General features: G+C 37.8%; 1 protein-coding gene across 1 annotated transcript in view; it reads right to left on the bottom strand.

Annotated features, from left to right (window-relative positions):
* The window catches only part of EYS (eyes shut homolog), a gene marked incomplete at its 5' end in the record, with an annotated part of 1,363,978 nt that overhangs the window by 886,996 nt on the left and 455,274 nt on the right, over positions 1–21,708 (bottom strand).

Here is a 21,708-nt window from a genome sequence, read left to right as displayed (position 1 = left end):
TGACTTATCAGAACAAGAAAGTAGGATAACTTTCTGTCAAATTTAATGCTTGGTGCACCTGCCAAGCTTTTTACATTAATTTCTTGTTTTTGAAGTCCTAAGTCCCAAAGCTTATATGAATAGCTTTTCTAGTGATGAGTAGTTCTCAATATATTCCTTTACTTAAGGGTGCTGGTGCTAGTTAAATGGGGCTAGTTAAATGGAGCTAAGATAATCTGCAGGCTTGCAGATAGAGTAAAATTTCTGTCATTAGGCCCTATTTTTCATTTGGAAAAATAATTTGAATCTTTTTGCAAGAATAAATGATATGTAACAATGTGGAATATTATGTAATAAGTCTGTCTCTCTACACATACACACATAGAGCTGTTATTTGAAATGTACATCAAATATAGTTTATTTGTATTTAATTCATTAAGTAAATTCTATAAGAATTGTCATCACTCATCTTTCACTAGATTTTCTATGAATCACTTAAATTCATTCACTTTGTTTCCTTAAACTTACAATATTTTTCTTTAATCTTTGAATTGGTTAGTATTAACTGTCTACCTATATTACAACACTTTTCACTTTACATGTAAACTCTAAGCAACTAGGAGGAGCTACAGCTCCATGGGAAATTATAATCTGTACTAAAGAGCATCAATATTAAAAAACAATTTAGAGAAATTTATTATATATGTGTGTGTATATATAGTATACATACATATACACACAATTTAATGTACTAGGATTAATTTTATCTCCTTCATAGATCTTACCAATATAAATTCTGTTCATAACAAAAGTTTTGTCATTATTCTTTATGATTAACAGCTTGTAATTTAAAACATTTTTGCTATGCTTTCTAGATATTTCTTTATTTTGGCTGCATTGATCCAATGCAATAATATTATTAATTTTTGCTTGAGTAGTTCACTATAAATTCAATGAAAACCCATTATTTCATTTTGTGAAGTTAGATTGGATACATACATTTCATTAGTCCTTAAATAATTACAAATCCCACATATTTTTGTAAACCCAATTGGTTACACAATGATTATTTTTTTTATTTCAATATGGCAAAAATATCAAAAATTACTTGGTTTTTAAAGTTTTATGTGCTGTGGTTTTAATACTATATGTAGCAATGTTCATTTATAGTAATAATTTACAATGAAAATAGCTTGTCATTTAAAAATTACTGGTAATAAGTTACTCATTCAAAATATTTTTTCAGAGTATTTGATTCACCATCTTTAGGAGTTTAGAGTATGTGGCTAGTTCTTTTTGTGCTCACACACACACATTTAGAAATATAATCATATAGAAGTCACCAATCTTGGGAGTTACCAAGATAAAATCACCAGATGTTCTCATAAATTTTGGGAAAATCCACAACAATGTAAAAGGAAGACCCTGAAATCTAGTCTGTTGCCTAAGATATCTAGGCAGGGGAATCTTGAAACCTATGGGAGAAGAGTATAAAACTCTTGAACCCCCACCTGGAGGAACACTCAGGCTAGATGAGTTGCCTGCTTGTGCTTTATGTCAACTGTATTCTTAATAAATTCACTTGCTTTGCTTAAAAAAAAGAAAGAAAAGAAATATGATCATATATCAAGATCATTCTAAACAATTTACATTAATGTTACCTGCATGATGAATAACATGGTTCTGAACACAAATATTATATCAAGTGAACCTGACTTAGAATCCTGCTTCTGCTACTTACTATATGACATTAACTTTTCTATAGGACCTTAAGTTTTCTACACCTCATCTATAAATCAGTCATAATATTTATTTTACATATTATTGCTATAAGATTAATTGGCATGGTACTAAAAAATGGACACATATTTTTGTTATAGTATACTATTTAATATTATTATCTAGGAATTGGGTAAGAAAATGTTAATATTATTGGTCTTCCATCTTGGACCATGTCCAATGAGATGAACTATTACAAATTGAATCATACAAATGTAACTTGCAGTCTTTGATTTCTGAGTATTTTACAATTTTAAGTAAGACTGTTATGAAAGTAAGTAATAAAAGATGGACTGAGAATTTCTCCCTCTTGACATTTGAATTAGTGGGTTGGTTTGCAGATGTGAACCACTTAATTAGAGGAGGTCATTATTAACTCCTTCATATTCAGAATATTATCAATTTCTAAGGGGAAAATGGCAAGAGACTTCCCAACTAAAGAATGCCTCTCAAATTTTGGATTCATTTATAGTGGAAAACAGCATCCTATTGTCTTTTGAGAAATTAAAGCAATTCCATATGATGTAGAATCATACAGCAACTGATATCAAATATTGTAATATAAGAAAAAAAGAATTTAGTTGATAGCCACTGTTAGATAATTGCTTAAATTATTTGTTTTTTATACTTGACATGCACATGTGTATTTAAATCAGGGTTTTTTTTTCTAGATAGAGTTGTGCTGTCCAATACTGCAGTAATAGGACATGCAGCTATTTAAATTTAATTAAAAATAAATATAATTTAAAATTCACTCCTTTAGTCACACTAGTCTCCTTTCCACTCCTCAATAGCCAGATGTAGCTAGTGGCTACTGTAATGTACAGCTCATACCAGAACATACCCATCATCACATAATGTTCTATTAGACAGCACTGATATAGACCAGTATTTTTCAACTTAAGTAATAATTTCTATGAAGACTCCTGCTGGCATGTGTTTTCCTAATCACCCTTGACCATAAAAATTTAATGCTACTGACATGTTTTATGTAGCTCTGCCCTGCACATAAAAAGAATGAGATCCTCAGCTCTCCTTGAGAATACATTATGTAGGCCTATGAAAAAAGAAGAAATAGATCTATACCCCATGAGGGGCATTTTGCCATGTGTTCACGTTTAAAAACTCTATGAACAACTCATTTAATTTTACCTTCTGGAACAGTCAAATATTGTAATTAAAATGAATATATTGAGATAAAGTAAATTTTAAAAATTAATCTCTATTACTCTATTGCTCTACTGATATTCAAGTCACATTACTTCTTGAATTTTTACCTTTTTTTTGTAATAAATGTAAATCTATTCTAATAACAGAGGAATATGCAAATTTTCCAGGACACCGTCACAGTAACTGTAACGACCGAACAGCAGGCTGTGTGGGGCGACCACGCTGGCAGGGGGGTTAGTGAGGGACAACCAAATGACTGAAAAGCAGGCTGCGTGGGGCAACTAGGCCAGCAGGGGGGGCAGTAAGGGGTGACCAGGCCGGCAGGGGGGGCAGTTAGGGGCGATTAGGATGGCAGACAGAGGCAGTTAGGGGTAATCAGGCTGGCAGGGGGGGTAGTTAGGGGCAATCTGGCAGGCAGGCAGGTGAGCAGTTAGGAGCCAGTGATCCCGGATTGTGAGAGGGATGTCCGACTGCTGGTTTAGGCCCGATCCCCGGGCCTCAACCGGCAGTTGGACATCCCCCAAGGGGTCCCAGATTGGAGAAAGTTCAGGCTGGGCTGAGGGGACCCCAGCTCCGTGCATGAATTTTGTGCACTGGTCCTCTAGTGGTAATAGAAGCCACCTCGTTATCTGTCTTCCTACCACCCTTCTTGTAGATATCTCAGAGCTACCAGGAAGTATTATAGATACTGGGAAGCAGAAGAAAATAAGGTACTTTTGCTCATCAGATCTTGAAAGATTAGAGAAAGATAACGATAAGACCAGTTTCTCTATCTTTCATGGCAAAATTCATGACTCATTCTACTAAATATTATTATATCAATATGAAATAATATGCTAGGTCCAGCTGACAACCATCCATAAGAGCCAATTATCAAATTTTTAGTTTTGTGAGCCAGTTGACATCAGATTGTTGGTAGCCTGAAATCAGCAATGGTGGTCATATGTACATCTTAGAACCCAGAAAAAAAACCAACCAACCAACCAACCAACAAACAAACAAAAAACAAACAAACAACAACAAAAAACCCTATGAATTAGGAGTTTGATTTTTTCTCTGGAGAATTAGCTGTTAAGCAAATGGCAACACCTCATTGTTAAACACTAAAAAAAAAAAAAAAAAAAAGGTTCAGGATTAACCTCTTAAACCCACATATACTCTTAAATCTCTATTAAACTTCTGGAAATTAAGGCACTGGTAGAAACTACAAAAATAATAATAATAATTCTCCATAAACCCTAGGAATGATGAGGCAACTTTCAAGCAGTCAGTGTTTAACAATGTTTGGCAGCAAGCATCATTAAAATTTGCATCTATTACTCTCGATCAGTAAGAACTAATACACAGTCATTAGTGTTAACAGTGTTTGTTTTAAAGTTAACACTAAGCTAACCTTCATAAAGATAAACAGATTTGTGAAGAGCGTATTATTTCCCTAAGGGCCAGGACAAATTTCTCTGATCTGGGACAGTAAAGTGCCAGGGCAAATGAATGCAAGAGGTTAATCAGGCATGCCATTATTTTCTTTTTTTCTACTAAACTGAAGTTTTCTAACAAGGTAGTTGCTGATTATACAGGTGCCCCTTGGTCTCCATGTATCATGAGAACACCATAGATTAGTGTGTAGTCATTTTGTGTATAGTATGATGATTGCTGATATTTTTTTCTCAAAAAGTATCTTAGTAATCCACCACTATGAGAAATGAATAAGAATAAAACAATGCATTTTACAATTTTTACTTTGTTGTTGCTGTTGAATGGTGGTATAAATTCAATGCTCAATAACCAATAGTGAAATATTTCTCAAAATATTTTCCAAAGAACACTAAATTAAAAGAGATAATTCCCAGAAAATAGATTTGTGGTATTATTGGATTTTAAGCCATTTCTGAGCATGTAGATCTGTCTCCTACCCACGTGAAACATCTTTCTTCCATTTTTAAACTTTTCCTTGGACTGAGCCTTCTCTCACCTTCCAATTCTAACTGAAACCTCTTATAAGTCTGCTTGGTTTTCTCCTAATGACACCAACATTTTGAATCAACTCTCTATAGGAGGCAGTTCTCTCTTTCTTTTGGACAGACTCAAATAAATAGTAGAAAGGGGCTCGCAGAGTTCCTGTCCTACTTTCAGACCTTTATTCCAACACAATTATTTAACATTATTTCCCTTTGGAAATTTATGCATTCAGGTATACCACCTTCTCCCAACTTTCTCTCATGGTTCTAGTCATTATTTGTGGTGACTTTCACCTCAAAAAGTTTTAGCCTCTTTCACCTCACATAATTTTTCAGTGACTTTCATTAAGCCATCTAGTCACCAGACATACTCAGATTCACACCTTATGGGAATCAACATTGTAAATTGTTCTCTATAAAACACCTAGTCATTTCTTTATAATATTATAATCCATTCTTGACTTTCAGTTTATGCCCCTTTTGTATTCTAAATATACTATATTTATTTGATTCTAAGATGATATATTGGTCTTTTTCTTCCTTTATGGTACAAATGTTTGGACTGCCCATTGATTCTTAATATATATAAAAATGATTTTGATTCTGATCATTTTTTATTAGAACATTTTATGATTTCCTAGACAACTTTTCCCCATTTTTAAAAATTTCTTCACAGATTTTAAGAATTATCATATAATGATTTTTAAATAATGTTTAGTAACTAAAGTAAGCTTTGATCACTCAAAAATCAGGTGTTTATATACATTTTAGCAGTTACTCTTGAATTGTTCACTAAGTAAACAGCAATGACCCAGAGGTTTGAAAAAATGCATATGAGGAGTTAAAACTGCTTTTACAGTAAAGCTGTAAAAGCCAGAAGTATTTCTGGGGAAGTCTTTTCCATTTACTGCATTGCTAGGAGATTGAAGAGAGAGATTTATAATGATGGGTTGGTGTTTTCAAGCAATCACAACAGACACAGGAGACAAAATTATGACAAATAGCCTTTTTCCAATGGGAACGCAGGGAGGGAGTACAGAGATCAGGTGTATGAGCTGGAGGATAAATGTCTCAGTTGCTCTGTACAAGAGAATACAGCTGGTGTAAATAGCATGACCTGGGTAATAGTACACAGAACAAGCGAAGGAGAGAATGATAAATTTAGAGATTGCCACTGTGGATCATAGTGTGAGTCCATCTAGTGTAAAGTTCTTCCTATGGCAATAACCAATATTTAATGTTCCAAAGGAAGATGAAAGCTCACAGAATGTGCCTAGGTGATTTATGCCATGTTATTTATCAGGTGAGAAATTTCTCTATCAGTCCAGCATGTAATCATTGAACATCTTGAGTTATGTAGTCCGAATACTCTTTTATTGCTGACAGATCTGCAAATGGCAGTGATGGACATAAAGATAGTCAGGCTTTGAAAATACTCCCTCTACACTATTTGTTTTCATTCTTTTCATTTACCGTTAAAATACAATGGTTCTCCAAATAAGTTGAATGTCATTTTCATAATAAGCTTGGGTTACAGTGCATATAAAAACAAGTTAAAAAGTAAAGTATTAGCATTCATACAGCCAATACAATATCAGCCTGTTTTCTGAATGTTCAAATTTACTCTTACCATATGTTTTTGTCTTTATAATTTTTTAAAATGCTGTTATTTTTAAGCCTCTTAAATTCTTAGAAAAACACAATTGATTATGTTATATACTCCTACTGAAACAGATAAAAAGTAGATTTTGTCAGGGTTACTACATTCAGAGGACATGGAGTGAATAAATAGTACATATTTACCAAGCTAATGACAACACTGGAAAGGAATGATGAAGTAAGAGTCATATGAGGAAGCCTATGTTCCAGGAAGATGAATCAATGTGAAAGAAAAACCATGTTAAGAACCTGAAGATGTAAAATAAGCAGCTCTTTCTGTTAAAGAGTGTTTTCCACCATGATCTTTCTTATTTTATAGACAGTGGCAGTTGACCGTTAACTAAGGTATGCAATGCACTTTTAAATACAATGATCACAATTCATTTACATCCTAAAAAAATGATCCCAATGTATATACACAATATCTAGCCTTACAATTAACTAGGGAGTTTGTAGATGATAAAATAGATTTCATCCAAAAAACTATTTTTTTTCATGTGGTTCCTAGAGGAAAGTTAGCTTCAAAGATTACAGTGACCAATATGGAAATAAATAATTATTAAAATTCAGGAGGTCTGTTGCTGCTTCATAGTTACTAAGGGTAGCTTTAGGAAACCTACCATGGACCTATGATGATGAGCTATGTATTGATAATCAGTTGTATACTAGATACTCTTGGAATAACTAAAAATAATTCAATATAGTTCCTATATGTCAAGGCTGTGTTGCTTAAAGACAAGAGAAACAAGTAAGAGAATTAATAGAAATCAGAGCTACAAGGAATCTCCTTTTAATTAAGAGGAAAATCAGGCATAGAAAAAGCACAAAGCTAATGATTGTACCAGGATTAGAACTTGGATCTCTAATTGCCAACTGAAAACTGTATCACATTGTTTATAACTCAAGAAAAAATTATATAATTTCTGATCCACCTGCATTGTCTTTGCTGCCTCTTTCTTGCCCCTAATAGATATGTTTAGTGCTGTGTGTATTGAGTACAAAAACTTTTAAAGATTTGAAGCCAGGAATGTCTTGGACTTTAGTCCTTCTTTTGTCTCATTTTTAGATATATCTAGGGAGTGATTTATCCTTCAGTAGATATATTAGTTTGCTATTGCTGCATATAAAATTGCCACAAATTTAACAGCTTAAAACGGTACCATTTATTAACTCACAGTTCTGTAGGACAGATGAATGGGCAGGATGAACTACAGGGTCTCAATGGACTGTAATCAGGTGTTTGCCAGACTGGGCTTTTATCTGGAGGCTCTGGGGAGAAATTCATTTCTATATTCATCCAGGTTGTTGGCAGAATATAGTTTTTTTTCACAGTAGGTCTGACATTCCTTGCTGGTTGTCAGCCACAGCCACTCTTTGAAGGTAAGCTGGCCAGTGTGGCTCAGTGGTTGTCAACCTATGAACCAGGAGGGAACATTCAATTCCCAGTCAGGGTACATGCTAGGGTTTGGGGCTCAATCCCCATTAGGGGGTGTGTAGGAGGCAGGCAATGGATGATGTTTCTCATTGATGTTTCTAGCTCTCTATCCCTCTCCCTTCCTCTCTCTCTAAAACTCAATACAAATATATTTTTTAAAAAAGAAGGTAAGTTGCATGCCTTGTAATGTAGTCCCCTCCATCCTCAATGCCAGCAAGAACAGATCAAATCCTTTCCATGCTTTGAATTGCTTTGACTTTCATTCTGCTCACCAGCTGGAGAAAACTTTATGCTCTTAAAATGATCATGTAATTAAATTAGGTTCATCCAAATAATCTCCTTTTCTCCATATAATCCTATATAATTAAAGCCTAATATGCTAAGTGTCCAGTCGTCTGGTTGTCTGTTCAAAAAATCAAAGCATAATATACTAATGATATGCTAAGGCCGCTCAACTGCTCACTATGACATGCATTGACCACCGGGGGCAGATGCTCCCACTGGTAGGTTAGCTTGCTACTGGAATCCTGCCAATAGGGACTGAGCGAGATGGGCTGGACATGTCCCTCCCTGGCCCCAATCATGCACTGGTGGGATTCCTCGGCCTGGCCTGTGCCCTTTTGCAATCTGGGACCCCTCAGGGGATATCAGAGAGCCGGTTTCAGCCTGATCCCACAGTGCAGGCCAAGGGACCCCACTGGTGCACAAATTTGTGCACTGGGCCTCTAGTTTAATATAATCATGGAAGTGATATCTCATCATATTCACAGATTTCACTCATATTAGAAGGGGAAGAGATTATACTAAGGTGAGGTTTATGGGGAATCATTGCCAAAATTTTACTTATCAAAATAGCCTATTTTTTTTTCTGCAAAAATTGAGTTTAATCATGTCTCCCATGCATGGTTATTGGCAGTAGTAAAAGTATTGTCTAAAATCACCTGACACATCATAAGTAAATTTATAAACAAGAGTATATGCTTGAACATTTTTTATATATTAACCTAAAATATGGTTGCTTCCTATGTACCTGTCTGATTCAAGTCAAAGAGATTATATACACACATTTCCATTATATTCTTTTTCTGTTGTACTGAATCAGCATTAATAGCAGTCAGGTGGGGTCACAACACTTGTACCAAAATTCTGTCCAGCTTTCAGAACCAAGATAAATTTTAGATTATCAATGAAATCAAAAGGCTTTTTCTCCCTTCCCTTCACAATGCTCTATATAGTTCTCTATAAATTCTTACATCCTTCACTGAGTATTGTTATCTTTGCAGGCAGAAGCTGTTTCTGGGGGGCAATTTGCATGATTATATGATTATAGTATGGAGTCAACTATTTGTTTACTAAAGAGAGCTGTTTTCATCTCTGAAATTTCTATCACAGTGACACTTCAAATTTCTTTGAGTTTCCAGAAAATTCTTAGTCCATGTTAGGAAATCATATGAACTTAGATTCTACTCTTGAAAATCTGCATTTAGACTAAGTGGTTTGTAATTATTTGTGTATATTTCCTAGTCTTTTATCTCCAATTAACATTTGTCACACAATGTACTTTTATTAGACAACTGACATCATTAGACAAGCTTCACTGAAAGCATCATTAATTTTTATTTCACTTATTTAAAAGAACCCTGTGGTAATTAGAATCCTGTGAATATTTTAGAAAAAGCACTAATACCATAAACTGTGTCAATACCCATATTACATCTATACTAATAAAAGGGTAATATGCTAATTAGATTGGATAGACCGGACATCCTTCTGGACAAAGCCGCAGCTGCAGCAAGGGTTGAGGGCTGGCAGCTGTGGAGGCCAGCAGTGGCAGCAGCAGCAGGGTGATGGGGGCGGTGCCTTCCCCTGATTGGCCCGGTTGCCTCCCGCAGAGGGAGGTCACGGGGAGCGGGCCTAAGCTGTCAGTAGGACATCCCCTGAGGGCTCCCAGACTGTGAGGGGGCAGGCCGGGCTGAGGGACCGCCCCTCCCCCTCACCAGTGCACGCATTTTTGTGCACTGGGCCTCTAGTGTAAAAATAAAAAGGCGTATTTCAGTATCTTTGAATGATTGTTCTTTTAAAATATGTAGGTAATATCACTTTTATCTTAGTTGAGTAATATTTTTTATGTTTTTAAAAAATTATCATTGTAAGTTATCACTGTAAGTTTTATTTGTTTCTTAAATACTTATTAAAACATTTTAATGTGTCAAGCATTGTTTTGAACTCTGGAAAATCATTAATGCATACATAAATAAAAATCTCGGTACTCATATAAAACTGCATTTTTTTTCTTGTCTTCACTGGGATGATTTGTTATTAGTTACTTGAAACATATATGTATATTACAAACTAATTACTAATGAGAAAAGCACCTAAAATGAAATTAAACATGAACTGTTTGTTTGCTACCTCCTTATTCATATAAATAAAAAGCCTTTTTTTTTTTCCCAAAAGATAATGTGATCTGTGAGATACTATGTTTATATAACTCCTTAAACAAAATAAAAATACTTTATGGAGAGAAAAAAAAATGTCATCTCTCCTCCAGTCTCTCTCCATAGAAAGAGCAAAAGGTAAGAGAACTGTTGTGAGCTGATAAATGTATAACCACACCCACTCTCTCAGAGCCAAGATTTGTTCTGAAAGAGAACACCAATACAATTCCAAAAAGCTAACCAACTTCTCAAGCTCTGAATACATGTTGCAGATATATCTTCGTTTTGTTTTATTCCTCCTGAGGAAGTTGAGTTATTATGAGTGTAAACATTTTCCCAAATATAAATGTTCCTTAGTAAATTTAAATCCCAACCATTTAAAGGCAGAAAGAATCTTTCCATTATGCTATAAACATAATGCTTGTAAACATTAAGCAAGTCAAGTGATGATAGAGGGTACAAAAGATAAGTGATGATTTATTTGCCAATAAAATGAGTCGTAGCCGAAACCAGTTTGGCTCAGTGGATAGAGTGTTGGCCTGCAGACTCAAGGGTTCCAGGTTCGATTCCGGTCAAGGGCATGTATCTTGGTTGTGGGCACATCCCCAGTAGGGGGTGTGCAAGAGGCAGCTGATTGATGTTTCTCTCTCTCTCATCGACGTTTCTAGCTCTCTATCCCTCTCTCTTCCTCTCTGTAAAAAAATCAATAAAAAAAATGAGTCGTAGACTGAAAGATGAATGGAAAAGTTTTCATTCGGGAACAGGGAGAAGTCTGGATTGGGACAGCAATGGAAGGGAGGGAAGGTACTGAGGATGAGAAATCTTGTTATTTTTGTTTTTTTTTTAATTTTGTGGTGGCAAAGAAGGGCTTATAGTTGTCAGGTAAATAGCATGAATAATGAGTTGAAAACTCAGGTAAAATGGAGAGTGTATGCCCCATCTTAAGTAAGCAACCACTGCTCAGAGCCAGCCTATTGTTTCCAAAATAAAAATAAATTCCTGGTATTCCCAGGTATTCTAAGTTTTCACAAGAACCAAAAATGAAGACTACCATGACTTGCTCTAATTTCATAACATCACCTCATCTATATAAACCATACTACCCAGTCAAACAGAACTAGATTCAGTCTGTGGGTCACATTTAGTAAGGTGCATAATAATGAAATGCTGGAAAGCCATGGTATAAACAGTCAAAACCCACATCTGAAGACAGAAGGAGACCTGGCTGACTGCGGATGTCTAGTTTAGGATATGAGATGTAGCACAAAGGCTCTGAGCATAGCAGGAGGTGGTAGAGATGAAGGAAGCGAATATCCCTTATGGGTCCTCGGCCTCTGGGGAGAAGTACTTGGCTGGCCTGTGTTTAGAGATGAGAAAGTAACATCTTAACTTTCCTTAATTCTCTCCTGCTGTTAAGTCTCAATTGAAATTCAGGGTCCCAGCATTGTCAAGATTAGACTGTGTGAGTAAATGTAGGGGAGCTTGGGTTCACCCAGGGTCTCACCAGAACATAAACACATGAAGTCAGGGAGTCTCAGCTGTTCTCTGAACTTCTCCCAGCACCTGGTATACAAGTTGGAACCTTGTAAGAGCTCAGTGAGGGATCTGGAAGAATCACTGGCACGTAAAGATCGCAGAGTCACACTTGCTAAAATGTGACTTGATAAAGTTGCTATACATAATTAGATCTGTGTTTTAGTCAGATAATGCTGATAACTGTTATGAAAAAGACTTTGCGAAAAAGAGACTCCAGACAAGAAAACAAGGTAAAAGAATGTGTCAGAGAGGGAGAACAGGAACTAGAATAGAGCAGTGAGATCGATTATCCATTAAAGCACCAGAGGGAAAAAATCTTTTCAAAACATAGGAGGCACATTTTTCTACTCTGCATTGGAGTTATTGGGGTCAAGATTTTAAATCACAAATGTCTCCAAAGAGCTTTGCTTTCTAATGAGTTATATTTCTACTTCTTTCTCTGATTAAAAGCTAGAATTAACTCTTCTGGTAGTGCTCCAATACTTTGATTTTAAAAGGCCTTCAATGTTTCTTTAATTCTGGCTATCTTATACAGAACCACCTCACATTTCAGTTAAATAGACAGTGTGGAAAGGCACAATTTTAAAAATGAAAACCATTTACTTTCTTCAGATTTCATTCTCAGTCACTTAAAGAGTAGGAGAATTCTTAAGTCTCAACAGTAAAAATATTGTCTCTCTTATAAACAGCACATTTCATTTTAAATGGCTGTGGGCTTATGGCCTTGTTCTCCAGTTTCCATAGGTGAAGTAAGTTCAGATTCACTTACCCTAAAGGGAAGAACTGGTGTAAATACATCGGGTTCTCTTTCCTTCCCTTACTAGCCAATTAAGGTAAGGTGACCAGACGTCCCACTTTTGGCGGGACAGTCCCGATTTTTAACAATTTGTCCCGCGTCCCATGGCGTTTTAAAAAAGTTTCGATTTTTGGAAAGAATGCACGACAAGCTAGGGAACGGCGGGAGAACGGGAAGGGAATATACGGTTTTCAGCAGCCATGTGGCTATTTAGCCAGGATATGAGTTTTATATTATTTTTGTTAATTTTATAATGTTAAACTTTAATAATAACAAATAATTGTTGAGAACTGATTATTGAGAACTGCTTATCAAAGTTCGCATTGTTGATCAGTTGTTAGAATTCAACCACAATTGTTTGGACTTAATGAACAATGGCATTTTTTGGGATTGGCAACGACGAAAACATTTTGTAACTGTCTCTCAGACGATACACATCGTACTGCGTGCTAGTAAGCTAGTTAAACAAGTGATGTCATTACAAATCAGCTATTCAGATAATTTAGGTAAGTAATTTATTTATTTATTTCATAAATACATAAATTTTCTTGAATTTAGCAGACAGTACTCATATTATTTATATTTTATAGTGGCGGCAAAAAGTCTAGCGCCGGCCTTGAAAGTGACACTTATGACTTACGTTACGGCAAATTCATGACCTTTTAAACAAAGACAGCAATCTACTAAAAAAAATTCACTCAAATGAGAAATATGCCAAAGAATAAAATAATACTATACATAAATTTTTATTTATTATATTTGTAAATTGTACTTATGTTGAAATTTAAAAAATATATATTACAATACTATTTTTGCGTTCTATGAAAAGTTTTGTTGCTCCATATAGACCAAATTTTTAATCAAGAACCCCCCCCCGCCCCGCCCAGTCAATGGTGTCCTGCTTTACCAATGTTAAAATCTGGTCACCTTAAATTAAGGGAAAATCTGTTCTTCAAATAGCAATGCCTCACATACTGATGGCAAGAATGTCCTTGCTTCCAAAAGTAGAAAAGATGTTCCATGCTTGGGCTTTGGGCCCCTTCATTGGATCTCTACTCCCATGTCACAAGCCCACTGTTTTAGTTTGCATTCTACTAAAATCAGAACCAGTTTCTGATTATCCAATTTACTCAGGAGGTGATCTCAGAAAGTAAGAAAGGAATGGGGGAGGTGAACCCAGAGCATGGAGCATGATTAAAAGTTAGTAAAAGAAGCCTTATTAAGATTACTGTTATAGGCATTCCCACTGATTGCACAATGACCTTTTAAGAAGTAAATAATATATGACCAGAAGAGGTGATTGGAATATTTATAAACTGCCTTCCATCTCCCAATGTTTGAAGGGGACCTCCAGGGCTCTGGCTTCCTATAGTGTGAGCTATGCATGCATGTGAGCTAAACCGGCTCCATGGTGTAGAACAAGAACCTGGAGATAGAGCAGAGACTCAGCAAGCACTTGACTTAGAAAACTGTCATTATGAGGTGATCACTCTCCACTTCTCACTGAAATGCAGTGGAAATAAGAGGCTGGCAAAGAGGATGGGGCCTGAGCACCAGAGGGATTTGCTATGTTTACCCCAAGAGGTACCAAGGCCTGCTTTCAGAAATATACCCAGGCTTTCTGGTTTTCACCATTCAGTTGACCCCAAATGCTACAATAAGCCAGATGAGTAAACTTAGTTTGATTCTGCTCTTCACACCCAACTCTTCCCTTAGTTTGTACCCAAATCTCTATTTCTCATGGGGAGATGGTTAGTATTATAATATTCTCACATGGGGATACAGGTTATAGGTATCATCTTCAAACTGGTTTCACCAAGAAGGTCTGTACTTTGGAAGTTGCTCGGCCTTTATGAATAAATGTGATAATTTGACTCATGTTTGTCTTTTGGGGGCTTACACCTGGTTAGAACCTGGGTAGAAGGAAGACTGAATGATGAGGAATCAAAGCCACCTCAGTGCCCTTCAATCTGAATTGTATTATAACTAGTATTTTTGGTACTCACTGGTCTTGAACAGAATTCTTTTTTGTTGTTGTTTTGTTAATTCTCACCAGAGGATATTTTCCCATTGCTTTTAAGAGAGAGTGGAAGAGATGGGGAAGGGGAAGAGGAAGAAAGAGAAGATAGAGATCAATGTGAGAGAGACACATCGGTTGGATGCCTCCAGCATGCACCCAGACTTGGGCTGGGATCAAACCTTCAACCCAGGTAGTTTCCCTTGACCAGTAATCCAACCAGTGACCCTCCAGTTCCTTGGCTGACATTCTCACTGCTGAGCAACACCAGCCAGGGTGAGCATCATTCTGATTAGTAATTTGTTTGTATAATAAAGTCTTTCTTAACGCTAGGATAAAAATATATTTTACTTGTATCTATAGAATTTCTATGGGCCCAATTACTCTGTAAAATATCAGATGGACACATTTATGACATAAATAGTGCTGCCCTAGAAAACTAAATATAAGTGGATAATGACCTATAAATATCTGATAATTGGTAAGCTTTTAATAGGCAGTACATCATCTCAATCATTTTTAGCATCTTATTTTGCAGGATATAAACTGCTTCAAGATTGTTATATATTATATAAAGAATCAACAATGATAAGGCCACTATGCTTAATTTTCTATTAGTATCCCCTTTAAAAGATTTATTATGGGTTGATAAGTAATATAAAAGCTCTAAATTTTAGGTCACTTTTAATTTATTACATAGAATTGTATCATTTTGTAACATAAAATTAAATTATAATGTTCATGAATTTAGAATTGGTGTTATGTATTTGCATTTATATGCCTTTAATTCAGCAAGAGCCAGATTTGCAGGATTATGATTTTCAGCATATAGGCAGTAAAAACTTCTGAATGGTTTGCCACTGTATCAATTAATCAACATGATGAAAGTGATAACTTTATTTCCTATTGGTACTGACAGTAAAAAACAAAAATATTTCTTTTAATGTTATTATGAGAAAAAAATAAAAAACATTTAATGAAGATCAATAATCACCAAGAAGTTATGTACATTAACATGTAAAAAGTTATAATCGAATACTATTAAGAAATCAAATCACCTAAAAAGTGAAATGTTTTCTTATTAAAAAAAACATACACACATAAAAGTACACATACACACACAAACACACACACACACACACACACACACACACACATACACACACACACGAATGCCTATAATGTCCCAGGCACTTTTGTAGACACTGAGATACAGAAGCAAACAATAGACAGAAAATATCCTGTCCTGAAAGATGTCTGATTCTAGCAGGATACAAACAAATACATAATTGATATAATAGTTACATAGAGGTAATTGCTATGAAGGACCCCACCAAAAAAAATAGGTGGAAAAAGGACACAGAATGTTGTGTGTGTGTGTGTGTGTTTTAGTATAATGTGGATAGGGCTGTAAGAGGACCTCACATATGAGACCTAATGAAATAAGAGAAAAAATGCTCATATCTGAGGGGAGTATAATAGCAAGGGGTCACCTGCTCTATTCAGGCCAATCATATATTTTCTACTGTCACTGTCAGTACAGTATGTTTTATATCTAAATGTTGTTATAGAAACACTAGTGGCCCAATGCACAAAATTCGTGCACGGGGGCGGGAGGGGTGTCCCTCAGCCTGGTCTGCACCCTCTCCAATCTGGGACCCCTCGGTGGATCTCTGACTGCTGGTTAAACCAACAGTTGGACATCCCTCTCACAATCCGGGACCACTGTCTCCTAACTGCCTGCCTGCCTGATTGCCCCTAACCGCTTCTGCCTGCCAGCCTGATCACCTCCCAACTGCTCCACTGCTGGCCTGATTGACGCCTAACTGCTCCCCTGGCGGCCTGATTGTCCCCAACTGCCCTCCGCTGCTGGCCTGATCACCTCCAAGGCTTTTATTGGTATAGATATGACCCTTCACAGAAAATTTCACTACCCCTGCTTTACAATAAGGACTTGATGATTGAATCATTGGGGCACGGCACCAAGATTCCCTTTCTTTGAATAGTGGAGGCAATAATTATCTTGTCTTTAAGTTGTCCTGAACATCAAATGAGATAATGACTTAGAAAAGTATAAAAGCACCATATAAAGACAACTATCTTTTTCATGTACTGAAAAGACAATAAAGGGGTAAAATGAAAAACACTATTTTTATTCTCCACCTTCCTTCCTTTATAGCCTTTATTTAAACTTTGAAATTTATAAAAATTACACTCCTATTTTCATTTCTTTACATTCAATATTATTTTGTATTAATTTTAGGTTTTATATTAGTTACAGAATAGTGGTTAGACAATCATATACTTTACGAAGTGTTCCCCGATATTTCCAGTACCCACCTGGCATCATACCGTCATTACAACACTATTGACTATATTCCCTATTTAAGTGACAATAGGTTTACAGGTTCCTTCCAATCTTTCTTTTGTGTTGCTCGTCCTTCCTTTTCTTTCTCACTTCTTCCCTCACTTTCTTTATATAGTATCTCAATTGGCCCTCAAAGCTCAGCGAAGGCACTGGGACATGCTTAACCCATTTTACAGACCAGGAAACTGAGGCCAATTCCAGTTGGCTGCGGAACTTGACTCAGTGTGCAGGGAGCCCTCACAGCCATGCTCTCCGCCCTTCCTAAGGGGCAGCCACAGGGCAAACAGAACAAACCTTCCTGTCAAGCTTTCAAGCCTCGTTCTCAACCCTCGCCTCAGGGCTGCAGGTCCGCACCCCACCGCCTGGGCGTCCTTCCATGTCCCTTGATCCCTGGCTGGGCCCACCCACGTCTTGGGGCCACTGAAAACCTCACTCTCTGCAGGCGAGGCAGATCCCTGCCCGCCGGCCCCCTGCCCCGCCTGAGCCCCCTCCAATGCACCCCGCCTCACCAGGTTTTTGCCTTTGATCTGTGGCATTGGTGACTGCACACTCCTAGCAAGCCTGGTACCCAGAGGGGCACAGGGTCAGTTCTTTGCCCAGAATGTTAGAGGTTGCAGTAGCATTTGTAGATGTCACCCAGTGCCTGCTGGTGAAGGCAGCACCTGTGTGGGGTGTCCTCATAGAGGGAAGGTGCGGTGCCGCTCTGCGCCCCTTGGACCGCCCGCCTCCTGGCTGGCTGCTTTGCCAAAGCCGAGGCATTTGCCCGGGAATCACCCCTCAGGCAGCCCCGCGGTCGGGCCTCGTGCCTCTGCTAGGTCTCCACCCTCATCTGGGTCACCTCCTTTCTTCCACATTCGGCCTTCATCCATCCCTCTCTCCTGCAGTGCTTGCACTCCAGGCCTGAAAGAAAAGGACCAAGGCCCAGGACAAAACCCCAAGGAAGTGAGTCTTGAACCCCCACATCCCATTCTCTGGATTTCCTCTCGCCTCCTCTCTGTGTCACATCTTGAACGGGCACCCTGCAGCCCAGCCACATGGCCTCCAGGCAGCCTGGTAGAGTCAGTCTCCGCAAAGCTGTGGATCTGTGGCCAGAGGTCTGGCCTGGGTCTCAGCAACCCCATGCCTGCTGGAAAGGGCTGTTGGAGGAGGACCGGAGCCCGTTGGTCATTAGCTCCCCAACTCCAGAGGAGGCACCACAGGCTCATGTCCTAGCCGCAAGCCCCACTCCCCTTCCCCCCCTGCCCCGGCTGAGTGGTTGTGATGTTACCGAGTCCCAACCTAATTTGCATATTCCTCTCTTATTATATAGGATGATTAAGAAGTCAAGTGTAATCATTGTTTCTCTGCTTCCATTATTTTTAAAAAAATATATTTTATTGAATTTTTACAGAGAGGAAGAGAGAGGGATAGAGAGCCAGAAACATCGATGAGAGAGAAACATCAATCAGCTGCCTCTTGCATACCCCCTACTGGGGATGTGCCCGCAACCAAGGTACATGCCCTTGACTGGAATCGAACCTGGGACCCTTGAGTCCGCAGGCCAACGCTCTATCCATTGAGCCAAACCAGTTTCGGCTCTGCTTCCATTATTGAAACTCTCCAGTCCATTCCATATACAGTAGTCAAAGTCATTTAATAAGCATGTGAATTAGCATAGTGGGACCTGGAGAGTATTACACTAAGCAAAATAAGCCAGTCAGAGAAACACAGGTATCGCAAGATCTTACCTGTATGTGGAATCTAATGAACAAAATAAACTGATGAACAAAATCGATCCAGAGAAATGGAGCATGGAACAGACTGAGGAATCTCAGAGGGAAGAGGGGAGGGAGGACAGGAAGAGATTAACCAAGGGACTTATATGCATACTAGAAGCCCATTGCACGAAGTTTCGTGCAAAAGACCTTCCTTCACCTGGCTGCCAGCACCAGTTTTCCTCTGGCCACCCGCTGATTGGAGCACCTCCCGCCAGCGTGTTTGGCCACCCTGAGTTCCTCCAGCACCAGTTTTCCTCTGTCCACCCGCCAATCGGAGTGCCTCCCGCCAGCGCGATTGGCCACCCTGAGTTCCTCCAGCGCCGCCGGTGGAGGAACTCGGGGTGGCCAATCACGCTGGCGGAAGGCACTCCGATCGGCGGGTGGCCATAGGAAAACTGGTGCTGGCGGAAAACTGGTGCCGGCAGCCACACAATCAGCCACCCTGAATTCCGCCACCGGCGCCTTCCGCCGGCCCCATGGGTCCTCCCACAGCGCCGGCCGTTGGGGCCGGCAGGAGGAACGGGGGGCGGGGACTCCTGCCAGCCCAATCGGCTACCCCGAGTCCCGCCCCCAGCCTCCCAACAGCCCAATCGTGGGCGTAGCAGAGTGATGGTAATTTGCATATTACCATTTTATTAGGTAGGATATGCCTAACCCATGTACACAGACAATAGTGCCGGCAGGGGGTGTGGAGTGGAATGGAGGGGGCCAATGGGGGGAACAGGAGGACATCTGGAATACTTTCAACAATAAAGGTAAATTTAAAAGAAAGTAATAAGCACATGAATTAAAAAAAACACATACACAACTTTTATTTTTAATCTTACTCTCTTCTCAAGTATTGTCCATTTCTTGTGTCTATCATAAAAAATAAAACCTTACTTTAATAAATAGTACATAATCTCACTCAGCAATTTAATTTCCCACACTCTCTCTTAAATCCTCTTCAAACAGACTTTGTACCCATCAATCGAGCAAAAATTCTTGTTGACAATATCTTCAATGACATTTGCTTATCTAGCCCCAATGGTTAACATCCCTTCTTTTAACCAAAAATAACACTTGACACTGTTGATTACGCCCTCTACTTGAATCCATGTGGCTTTCTGAACTCCATCTTCTTTTGTTTTCCCTCCGGTAACACTGACTGCTCTTTTCAGTTTATTTTGCTTGATCTCTTTCTCCCCTGTACTCCTAAATAGTGCAGAACCCCTGGGCTCAGTCCTTGGTCCTTCATTCTATCTCCATTTACTCCTTTTTAAATTTTATTCAGTTTTACCATTGTATATCTGAAGACTCATAAGTTTATGTTTCCACTGAAGACTATCTCATACAGCCAACTGTGCATTCGACTTATCCACTGGGTTGTCTAATTGGCAACTTAATCATAAATTCTGAAACAATGCTAAGCACTGTAGCTTGCAAGGAAAATAGACAGGTTGTGAAAAAAAATAAAGAACACGTTGATACTTCAAACTTTAAGATGCATTTACAATACCAGAACAATGTGTTATATCAAGTAATTTTACAAGATGTGTTTCTCAGTCACATGGAGCTCCGTGTGTCATTTCTCATTTTAACCCTGTGAGCAACAGTAGCAGGAGCAAAACAACAGCATGGTGAAGGCAATTGCTAGTTGAATACCTAAAGTCCCCAAAAGAAATCGCAGTAATTTGAAAGATGAAGGGCAATATAAAACTTAGAACGAACACTGTTTCATAGCCAATAGGTAATGCTTCATATGTATGTAAGAAAATCTATAGAAACTAGCTTTCAATTTTTTTGGTTTTTAATTTAAGCTGAGACTTTGGTGCAGGTAACAGTTGTTACCAAGGTAACTTTCTCTTCAGCTATGTGGATTCAACCGGAAAGGTACTGCATATTCTTTGTTCAGGTGACTTAACTTGCTCTTGCATTTTGATCAGTTATTCACTAAAAATATTTCTAGTTCTTTATCAGTTTTGCTTTCCAATCTCGTTCTAATTTTTTAGTGTTTTTTACTCCGGTGAACAATCTTATATTAAATTTACTTAACTAGTTTTCCTTTGAAATGGAACCTAAAAGATCCCAGTGATGTAGAATTCAAACATTAATAATTTGAGATTTTAACACATTCTTGCTGGATCCACATGATTAATATTGGTATATCAAAACAATACATCTTTATATTTCATAAGTATAGTTTCTCATCAGACATTGAGAGGACTATAGTCCCATTTGTTTATTTTTTCCTTTGTTTCTCTTGCCCTAAGAGATATTTCGGCAAAAATATTGCCACAAGAGTTGTCTGAGATTTTACTGCCTACTTCTTCTGCCAGGATCTTTATGGTTTCATGAGTTACATTTAAGTCTTATATCCATTTTGAGTTTATTCTTGTGTATGGTTAAGTTGGTGGTCTAGTTTCATGTTTTTGCATGTATCTGTCCAATGTTCCTTTTATTGAATAGACTGTCTTTACTCCATTATATGCTCTTGCCTACTTTGCCAAATATTAATTGACCATAGAGGCATGGGTTGATTTCTGGGCTCTCTGTTCTGTTCCATTGATCTATATGCCTGTTCTTATGCCAGTACCAGGATGTTTTGATTATAATGGCCTTGCAATATAATTTGATATCTGGTATTGTGATTTCTCCAATTTTGTTCTTCTTTCTCAAGTTTGATGAGGTTATTCTGGGTCTTTTATGGTTCTATATAAATTTTTGGAATTTTTTTCTAGATCTGTGAAATATGCCATTGGTATTTCAATAGAGATTGCATTGAAACTATAGATTGCTTTGGGTAGTATGAACATTTAAATGATGTAATTATTTCA

The sequence above is a fragment of the Cnephaeus nilssonii genome (genome assembly GCF_951640355.1).
Source record: "Cnephaeus nilssonii genome assembly, chromosome: 9".
NCBI lineage: Eukaryota > Metazoa > Chordata > Mammalia > Chiroptera > Vespertilionidae > Cnephaeus > Cnephaeus nilssonii.
The sequence above is the reverse complement of the archived record's forward strand: the minus strand, read 5'-3'. Positions and strand labels throughout refer to the sequence as shown.